At 33.9% G+C, this 10,348-nt stretch overlaps 1 pseudogene; it reads right to left on the reverse strand.

Moving 5' to 3' along the window:
- Nucleotides 1–4,535: 4,535 nt before the first annotated feature.
- On the reverse strand, nucleotides 4,536–6,660 carry LOC137732532 (adenylate isopentenyltransferase 5, chloroplastic-like; annotated as a pseudogene).
- Between the last annotated feature and the right edge of the window lie 3,688 nt (nucleotides 6,661–10,348).

Below are 10,348 nucleotides of genomic sequence, written 5' to 3' on the forward strand. Positions count from 1 at the left end.
AATACCAATTTTGCCAAGTCATACTTAATTAGAGATATTGCTTAGTTAGAGCCTAGTCAATGGGCTTTTATTAGAAAATTTTACAATGGTGGGTTTTAGTTAATGAAAATTGAATTCCAAGGGGTATACTCATATTTTCAGTATTTTTTATTTATAGCCCAAGTAGAAATCCCGACAACCCTTGCCAAAAACTGTGTTTTATTGCTCTTTGTTAGAAAAAGTTGCAAGGAAATTATGATATTCTTCTAAGAAGCACATTGACAATTAGGTTGAGGTGCATGTATCTCGCTCTCTTTAAGGATATGCAGGCCCACTGCAGTTGAGAGATCCATGAACCGATGCAAGAGTATATCATTTGACTTGACATCCCCTCCAAGAGATAACAACACAATTGAATCATTGTGTGACTTAAACCTATATGCACAAAAGGAAGAGTTCAAAGCTCCACTACATGAACACTCTTCTTTGGCTAGTAAGTAAAAACAAAAAGACAGAAGAAAAGAGAATAATTGATGTAGAAGAAATTAGGTAGTAGGATAATAAATAAAAATTTGATGAAAAAAATGCTACTAATTATAGGTTTAAACCAACCTTAGCGAATAGAGTAAGAAACACAAATTAACAATAAAAGAGTTACAAAAGATACATAAAATGAAAGGTTAAAAGATTACATTTTAATTTTCCAATTACAACAAATAATGACAATCATCTTAATTTCCCACTAACAATAAATAGTGACAATTATAAGTAACTTGATATTAAAAATGCATCAACTCTCTCTCTCTCTCATTCAATCATGGCTACGCTTTTCTGAGTTGTACACAGAAGCTTTTATATCACTTGCTAACGACAGCAAACGAGACCAACCCTAATACCCAAATACAGATACAAGACTACAAAAACTTGGTGCTCAAGCCGTAAAAATAAAGGGTAATGCTAGGGAAACTAAATTTGTAGATAAAATTTTGTAAACTAAATGACATAAAAATTGATAATTGGGTTACTACTTAAGTGTTGATTAACGTGCTTATTTTTAATTGATGACACATCATTTAGTTTGCAAATTTAATCTAAAAATTTAATATGGTTAGTATTACTCAAAAAAAAATGCCACCGCCAGCAAACAGACATCGAAGAACAAACAAAATTGACCTAAATTTCCAAGAAACTACGGATCGAAAACAAGTAGAAACAAGTTGCCAAAACGAATTAAAAGAGTACAAGAGTCAAGAGGGGATTATAGATTTTTCTTTTTCTTTTGGAATAGGGTTGGAAATGTGGGGTTTGATTGATTCAAGTTGACCAAGACAGCGTTCTTGGCAGGTTTCTTTTCTTTTCAGATACTTGCAATTGTTTTTTGTTTCATGTGAGGCATTATCTTCATTCAACACTGCAGGTGTCCATAGGAACTTGTGGTTGGCATTGCGTTTTTTAATCTAAAAGTCCCATCATATACTAGCAAGCCAATTTCATTGCATGTCCTCTGCTTCGAAGATGATAGGATTGGGCATGCATGGTTCACTCAATAATTGCCTTGTACTTTAGAGGACCATGGATTATATTTGTTTTTTAGGCCTACCACTTCAATCAAGAAAACATAAAAAAGGAAACACAATAAAAGATCGGATGTCACATTAATTGATATTTCTCTTTACGACATTCGACCAACTAACGATATTCATGTTACGACAGCAAAAAGTTTGTTACCAGGCCGACAACCTAAAATACAAAACACGCCATTTTGGTAAAACCCTAGCTCTAGCGCACTGTAAATTGATATTTCAAACATGTATATTGTGGTTCATGTCACTTTACAACTTGCAAGTTCAAACAAACTTGTTGATTAAAAGTGGAGGGATCGGAATAAACCAGAAAAATTGGAAAGAAACCTAATTAAAAACACGATCAGAAGAATGAAAAGGAAAAAGAAAAACCCGTGAACATTTAATTGTGATAGCAGTGGCATGACAACCCTCACACTACCGTAGAGTGGACTGTCCTTTTATGCGTACCCGACTATATGACAACTTAAGATTCTAAGCAAATAGATAGCTGCCACATTTGTCTGTTCTTTCTATTGTCCTTGTTTAGCACAAATTAACGGATGAGTTGAATGGACGGTGTTAGGCATCGTTGAAGACAACGGGAATGTGTTTACCATTCCAATCAAACTTAACTTTTTCTTCCATTAGAAATCGACTAAAGTATAACAAGATAGAAGGAATAGTGCTACGTTCACGATCTTAACTTCGTTTTGTCTTTCTGAGAAAACAGAAAAACAAAAAAAAAAAAAACAAAAAAAAACAAAAAAACAAAACAAAAGGTTTGTGCATACCATTCACTTGGTAAACCCTAGACTGGTGTAGCTATGTCTTCAAAGTTCAAACATTCAGTTGCTTAAAGTCTTTGATCAAAAGAGTAGAGGTTTGATGATGTCAAGTAAGGCATAGGTTTGTATATATAGAGAGTATATATGGACACCATAAAGTTTTTTTAATACTATCTCCTAAGTTTTATGATATAACAATATAAAATATATTAAAGAACGGAGAGTTTGAGAATAAGATGTAATAAATTGTATTGAAACTGTGATTTACAAGGTTCAACTATAAAACCTTACTTATAAATGAAAAAGAATATCACCATATTTCTAATAAACATAACGATTCAGTTAATATCAACACTATAAAAACATTTAGTAACCACACAATCAGAATTTTAAGTAACACCAATTAAATTAATTAACTACTAGCAATCCCATGATATTTAATCCCATAATATTACTCTTCCACAATTTTTAGATTCGATTATTCATTCTCCAGAAATATCAAAAAGTATGACCAATTTTCCCCTTTCCTTTATGTAAAATATTTGTTGTACTAAAAAATATGATCAATTGCCACTTAGTACTACGGTCTAGTGGTATTCCTCTTCACTTGTAACTGAGAGATCTTAGGTTTGATTCTCGCCAAAGGCAAGTTTAAACCATATTATTACTAGCCCATTGTGAGACTAAGTCGCCCCTCCTCCTAATGTAGATAATATCATTTGTTTAAATATATATATATATATATATATATATATATATATATATATTTGGCCAATTGGCCTCTCTAGGCTTTTCATCTAAAAAGCAAATTGCATTTGCCGTTTTGGCACCCTCTCATTGACATACATGAAAAATTAAGCCCCAACTCTTTCTCCCCTTTAATAAAGTTGATTTTAACCCTCATTATGGCGTTGCAATGAAGCTTAAGTGAAACGTGATTTTCTTACTTAATATGTCTTTAAATTTTAATTTTCTTTTTGAGAAGATAAATTATTTTGCTAAGTATCAACAAATGAAATAGATTGCAGAAAAGTCACAAAGAATTTTGAGTGCAAAATATTTGAAATTCTCTTTTAACATAAGAGGTGGTGAGTGAGTGCCTGTGCTGAGTGGGTATAAAGGCCAATCCATATTAATTATATATAAAACTGCATAGTTGGAATTTGGAATCATTTTTGCATGAAACGACAAGGGTTCTTGGATAGACGACCCTACCAATTACAGCAGCTTTCCTTGCTGTCCCTTTAATTTCAAAGATTCCCAATTGTAATTTGGCAATTAGGAATAGGTTAGTTCCAAAATCTAATCACAGCTCAAAGCTAGATGTTAAAATTTGTCAATTACAGCATATTTACTTCCATCAAATAAAGAGGTTTATGTGTGTCCCTTCCATGCATGCAAGTTGCAGGTTCTTTCACCTTTGGATCTGTTGTCCAAGAAGGTTATTGGTCATGATTCTATACTTGATAGGGTAGAAGGGATAATCTTAAGAACCTTATTCAACCGTGCTAATGATGTGTGCATCTTACAATAGATTCTACATACATAAATATATAGTTGTTCACCTTTCCTAGATAATTATGAGTCGATATATATGCTAGGATGAATTACGCGCATGCGTACAAGTTGATTATGTTCATGTGAGTGATTAGTTACTGATACGTTGAGTATCATGGTAAATTTCTCACAAATATGTAACAACAAACACACATATACTTGAGATTATTCAAAATATAGCTCAATATATTCAGATTTATCAATCTAAATAATGGGTCGAACTTGATTATTTAAATTTAATGATTTTACGTATTAAGTTGACCTATACTTTTATAGAGTCGTTCAACAATTATCTCATTTTTAATCAGATATCATTGTTTTATGTGACCTTAACGTATTCGGTTTTTGTGTGCACTTGAAAATCTTCACGAAAATTGTACATTAATTACACAACCAGTACAGATTTTAATTAATATCTTTAATTTTCATGTCAATCATATCTAATTCCTTTGAACTTTGTAATTGGATTTAGTTTTAGCGAGAATTAAAGATAAGAACTCTCACTTATAAGTGAAGAGTAATACCATTAGATCGTAATACTAAATGGTTACGTATACTCAATTTTAGAAATTAGAATATGGATGGAAGAACCAAATGCGCACACATCTCTTCTTCTTTTCTTTTTTTTTCGGGAAATTCCCAACTCCCAATCGCATATATACCATAGGAAATTAGCAATATACATGTAAAATAAAAAGAGCAACTCATCTCCTCCCACGGTGTAAAAACGGTACACAATCTAAAAGGTCAAAAAAAACACCACTCTCTACTTACTCTCATATATTTACTTCACACACGAGAATTTAATGGGCCCTAATATATGGACCCCCACAGCCTATTTAGCAATTCATGATTGATGACGATTTGACGCAGGCACACCGTGGTTCGTACGGACAAACGAACTGTAAGAAAGCACTTCAAAGCAGCCAGCACGGATTTCCAAAATGCTTCCAACTTTACCGCCACCCAAAGATGTAAAGGTACTTTCAACGGAACCGGGTTGCTTCTAGATCTAATAAAATTGAGCCTAGTGAGCATGTGTTTCGAATTGTTAAAATTTGATCAAACAGTTATAAACAGGAAATTCTCTAAAAATTATAATAATTGTAACCGTTTGATTAAATTTCAACGATCTGGATTGCATGCTCAGCAGGTCCAGTATATATGGATCTGGAGGGGATCCGGCTACCTTTCAACTTAACCACCGGACAGTGACAGCAACGTTTCTAACTATATTTTTCTTCTTAAGATTTTTTTCCTTTTTACTGCAGAGATGGCCGACCAGATTAGAGCGATAATGGAGATTCTACGTTTAGGCCAAGGCCTACTTCCTCTAGTTACCGTGTTGCGGCAGCCATTGTCGGCATAGACGTGGAAAGAATTGCGGTGGCTTGATGACGGCCTCTGTCGGAAGAATGGAGGGAATTGGGTCCAAAAGGAACTTATCCACCATCCGCGTGGCGGGTGTTGCCACGAATTTTTCCCATGCTTGATCCGCCTCCCCTTGGTGCTTTAAGAACGCCTCCGTGGCATCAAGGCGGTGCATGTTCCAACCCCGCCGAGCTTGCAGCCGGCGGATCTTTTGCAATTGGCGATACGCCAAAATGCAAGTATTTTCTTTGATTTTAGAAATTGCTGCTTGAAGAAGCCTCTCTTGGGTTTCATCATCGTTACTACCACTCGCTTCGCAGTGTAAATACTCATGCATTTCAGGCACGCCTATGGCTTGCCTGATTCCATGCGTATATTCTGCTTCAGTTGTAGAGTCAAACATTTTCCTCACCTCGTCCACCAAACCCACCTTCACCATCCGATCCACTCTCTTCGACACGAAAGAGTGGAGCACATGGATGGCCACATCAACCCAAAGAAAGCAACACTCGTACTTCATTCGAAACTCCGAGTGTTTATCCACCAAGGCTTCAATGTACGAATTCGAACCACCCGCAATGATAGGCAGTCTGTCACGCTCCAAGATGGATTCGATGGCCAACGACGCATGGTGCTTGAAATCATTGGCAGTAAAATTTGAGTTGGGATCGACTTTGCCTATCAAATGGTGAGGTATGCCTTTACACTCTTCCTCGGTGACTTTGTTGGTGACGATGTCCAAGCCTTTGTAGACTTGCATTTTGTCCGAGTTTATAATCTCCGCCGGATAATGCATTGCGAGGTCTATGGCAAGCCGGGACTTCCCAGTCCCGGTGGCTCCCATTACGATCACAACCTTATCTTTTCTCCTGAAAAATGGATCCATGTTGATGTTGGTAAGCGCGGGGCCATGGAAGTTCACCATCGGCTGTACTACTTGTTTGAAGGCAGACATGAGAATTCTCATTTTGTTATTAATTGAAACCTGCAAGGTTGACCCATAAACACAGGTGAGAATTCACTTCATGGAAACATTATATTCAAAGTTACACATGTAACGCAGTCCTCACAACAAAACCGACAAAATATCCCACATAGCTTTTTGGACCACGTTACCTTCAATTACAATAAACGCGGCGAATTGTTGGATAAAAAATGGCTTGCAAAAACTTCTTGATGTAGAGTATTAAAGAAAGATGAGAGAGCCACCGAGAGATGCAAGCCACTGGGGTTAGCCTACTGGCAAGGTAGTTAGGGTGATCGATCGGTAGAATGAATGGTGATGGTTATACAGATGGGTTTTCTCTCTAGGTATATCTTGTACTAGCTTCCCATTTAAAAAATAAAAAAAAAACGGTTGCGGAGGAAAACTGTGGGTTTTCTGAGAAAATGAAGTTTTTGAAGCTGAATGATCACTGCCTAAGCAGAAGAGATGAGAGCTTGGGGATTTTATAGTGGTAGGAGAAAACTAAAGCAACGAAGGGTTGTATAGGGTTTTCTTATGACTTCAATGGAGTGAAAAACACATGTAGATTTTTGGTGAATTGTCCTGGGCAGAAGTATTGTCTTATAGTGTGGATTTACAGTCTTTGAATATTCTTTAATTGAAAAATAAGAAGGGCTTCAGAGCATTTTTAATGGAGTCCCTATAACTGTATATTCCCTAAATATAGAGACAAATGACTTCTAATGAGCTAGAATTGAAATCCTCAAAATATCTCAATACATTAAGGACTCGCCGGATATCTCAAAAGAATTTTCAAATATAATAACTATATATAAGGACGTAAATAGTAGACTCTATATTAATTTTGAGTGGGAAATGATGCTGCTCTTCTTTTTTTTTTCCTTTTTTTTTGAACCCACCCAAGTGGGGCAACTTTTCATTTGCCTTTTTTTTTTAATTCTTGAAAAATCAATGGAGATAGTTTTTAATTTTTATCAATGGTTATCGTATTTTAATGAAATGAATAATAATTTTTTTAATATTTTAGTTCCTATATTTAGGGATTATACTCTAAGGAATTACCATATTAGACAATATTCTTTTAGAGACTCCAATATTCCTCTAAAGCTCTTAAATGAGTCCTTAAGATGATGGTGGGAATCCCTAAGTAGAGACTGCCATTAGAAATGCTCTTAGCATTTTTTTTTTTTTTTTTTGGACAACAAAGATGCTCTTAGCGTTTGGAGGGACCATATAGAAAGAATTGATCGACACCAAGTTTTTTGGGTTTCATATACCAACAATTAAATGGGCCTCTTGTGCTAATTAGGAAGAGAAAAACTTGTGTGGGGCTTAGATTGAAACTAGACTTTACTGAGTGACACTACAATCCACTCAAAACTCGCCATGTGACTAGTCTTAAATATAATCTTTTATCATTCTTTTATATTTAAAATTTTCATAATTATTTTTTGTACTAATAATATATATTAATCTAATGTTTCTTCATTTTTTTCTTCTTTCCCCCTATTTTTTCTCTTCCCAAATTCCCCTCCACTTTGGTTTGCCATAGGTCTTCAGTACGCTCTCCCACTTCTTTCTCTTCCAATTTTGTTTCTTGCTTTCCTTCAAAAAAAATTATGCACCCACTCCAATTTTATCATGAAAAGCAACTAAGAATCTGTAAGTTTCTTTTCGTTCTTTATAGAACTTGACATGAATAACCCACATATTAGGGTTTTTTTTCTTAATTATATTTGGTAAAGATGTACTTTCTTGCAAATAGAAAGCTGCTACGATCCAAAGTGACGGATAACAAATAGGTTATGAAAAAACTAACTCAATAATCTGGAGTGTGCACTTTTGTATTTATAGAGAGAAGAGAAACAGTGAGGGAATAAGAAAGATTTGTGTTAGAGAGAGAGGAGAGAAACAGTGGGGGCAAAGAAAGCAAAGAAGTTTTGTGAAGAAAAAAGTGCAGAATTTCATAAAACGCAAGAACCACAACTGGGAGAGAGAGAAGGACAAAACAACGTGGAGGGAAATTTGGGAAGAAAAAAAAAAGGAAAGAAGGAAAAAAGAAAAAAAAAGGAGGGGGGGGGGAAGAAGGAAAAAAAACATTAGATTGATGTATATACATATATATATATATATATATAATTTATTAATTAGTAAAAAAATAATTATGAGACTTTTAAATATAAAAGAATGATAAAAGATTATATATTTAAGACTTGCCATGTGACAAGTTTTGAATGGATTGTAATGTCACTCAACAAAGTTCAGTGACAAGCCAAGCCTCACACAAGTTTTTCTCAATTAGGAGGGCATGATCTGTTAATTTCATGGAAATTAAGTGTAATTAAGAGTGACATGATCTGTTAATTACATGAAAATGTGTACGTAGGTAGCTAGCTAGGCTACAAATTAATCGTCATTTTAATGTGTTAAAGAGGAGCCACCTGTACAATAATATAATTAAAAGTATAAATAATATTAGTCAACTCAAAGTAGGAGGAAGTGATGTGGTTCAGGGTATGATTCCCTAATGCATACACCAGTTGTTAAGTGATTAACTTTTATTAATTTGGGTTTAGGTTCTAATTCTATACTTATTCTCCATAAAATAAAAATTAAGAACACGTATGCATCACCAACGGTGTAAAATATTGGGTGGGAATGGGATAGTTGTATCAGGAAAGCAGTGGGCAAAACGAATTTTTCTTTACGGTTTTGATATCAATATAAAAAAATTTAGAATGTGTTAGAAGGGTAAAAGTGTTAGCCTTATGTTTCTGATAATTCACTCTTTAATCACTGTCCTTTGATTCCCAGTAAAATTATTATTCCTTCGAGAAACAATGTTACATAATAGTAGGAGAAGTAAGAAAAAAGAACCAAATTAACTAGTCCCTCGAGTCATCTGATTTCTTTTTTATTTATAAGTATTTGATTACGGATTTAAAATTAAAATCTCTCTTCTTGTTCCTATTGATAAAAGAAACACGGTTACGTTATTATAAAGGAAACACCAATTCATTACTCAAATGTAATCTTATTACAACTGAAATGAAAATACATTTCCCAATAAGAAACACCATACATTATTTGATAAAGATCAGATGGGGATGGGGAGTTGACTGAAGATCAAGTCGAAAGGCGTAAGTTAGATTAAAATAATAAAATTTTGTATATTTTGGTTTGGGCGTCTGACTTGGGCCTGTACTGCTTCACTTCGGCGAAAATGGGGACACAAACTCAACTCTTTGCCGTAATATATTAAGATTTTATTAAGATTTTAAGATTTACGGATGTTTTTCGTATTTTATTATTTCTTTTTTATATTACTTTTTGGATTCATAGGGCTTCTAAGATTAAGTTACATTATACATAGGCCGTTCAGGCATCAAGATTGATATCTTATCAATTATTCAATATTAAACATTCAGGTTTTCTCATACTTTTTTATGAATTCCACTGTTCTTGTTCTTATCAATTATCTTCTCTTTGTCAAGATGGGTCGTTTATTATACAAAATTATTAATTATTACAAACTAATTAAAAGAAAGTATATTAAAATGAAAGAAGGAAGAAAACTTGAAAAAAAAAAAATAATTCGTATAAAGAAGTTGAGAAGAAGACGAGAATATGTACGTGGGCATTACATACAAGATGTGCATGCGCTTAATTTTCATATATTTTAACAAAAGATAATATGCGAATTAAATTTTGATCTAGTCTTTCAATTTGATTGGAGGAAGATCGATAAAGAAATGCTAGATCCGATATTGGTTGCTGGGGAATAAGTTCAATTGGAATACAAGAAATTTGAAGAACTAATTTAATTCGATTGGTTGTTAAAACCAACCAAAAATACAATTTTTAAGTGGATAAAATGTTGTCTCACAGTTTAGCGTTTGCATGAGCTGTTGCTTGGATGTTGATTACAATTGTCATTTTCTTGTCCTTCTAATTTTTTTTATGTAAAAGATATGATATTTCTTGTTGAATGACATGAAACTGAGGAGAGTTAAGAGTGATGTTGAACTACATAAACAAAAATAAAAAATTCAAAGCCGATTCAATTAAATTTACGATGTGAAACATAAAAACTGATGTAGAATAGATGGTTGAGAAGATTGAAG

The sequence above is a fragment of the Pyrus communis genome, chromosome 4 (assembly GCF_963583255.1).
Source record: "Pyrus communis chromosome 4, drPyrComm1.1, whole genome shotgun sequence".
Lineage (NCBI taxonomy): Eukaryota > Viridiplantae > Streptophyta > Magnoliopsida > Rosales > Rosaceae > Pyrus > Pyrus communis.